This window comes from Octodon degus, unplaced genomic scaffold (assembly GCF_000260255.1).
Source record: "Octodon degus isolate 3935 unplaced genomic scaffold, OctDeg1.0 scaffold00053, whole genome shotgun sequence".
Classification (NCBI taxonomy): domain Eukaryota; kingdom Metazoa; phylum Chordata; class Mammalia; order Rodentia; family Octodontidae; genus Octodon; species Octodon degus.
This window is the reverse complement of record NW_004524629.1, coordinates 3846009-3846733: the sequence shown is the minus strand read 5'-3', so window position 1 is coordinate 3846733 and position 725 is coordinate 3846009. Positions and strand designations below refer to the sequence as shown.

Here is a 725-nt window from a genome sequence, read left to right as displayed (position 1 = left end):
AGGCAAACAGAAAGGTGCTTTAGAAATCCAGTTACCTTGGAGTTTATTTAAACTAAGAGGAAAAGTCATCATGTTTTCATGCAGTATATACCTGGTTCTTTAACAGTTGTGACAAGGAGCAGAAGGAATTAAGAAATGTGGCACTTGTGATCCATACAGAACATCAACATTTTGGGTTGTACAAAATTAAAGAAACACCTCATTTTGAAATACTGTAATAGCCAATACATAGAGGCATGCCTTAGGTGGGCATAGGAATGAAGTTTAGAAAACAACAACCAAAAAAATCACACTGGAAGTACACAATTTCTTTGAAATCACTGAGTAAGAAAAGCAACATTTAACTTTCATACTGATTTTACCCAACTTCTATACAGTACCTTGACTTAAATTGAAGAGCAAAAAGTTAAGACTCCTCTATTTTTGGTAAACAACTGTATGGTAAACTTAGATGACTTATCCCCCTGGGTTTTACCTGGGAGTGGCCTTTTTAATATTATTTAAAAGAGGGCAGATTTGGCACTTTTATACTGATGTCACCAGTGTTAATATTTCTCGGGATCTCAGGAAGATTCATATTCTTTACAGTGGATACAGCACGGGCTGGAGCTCCTGCTAAGCCAGCTTCAGATTTCTTCAGTTTATTTTGTGCGTCAATTTGTGTAACAATTTCATTCATATTGGTCTCCAATACCATTCTCCCCATCACCATTTCTGCAAGAATG

The 725-nt window shown here is 36.3% G+C and overlaps 1 pseudogene; it reads right to left on the bottom strand.

Moving 5' to 3' along the window:
• Positions 1-496: 496 nt before the first annotated feature.
• LOC101563523 overlaps positions 497-725 on the bottom strand; it is a 1101-nt pseudogene continuing 872 nt past the window's right edge.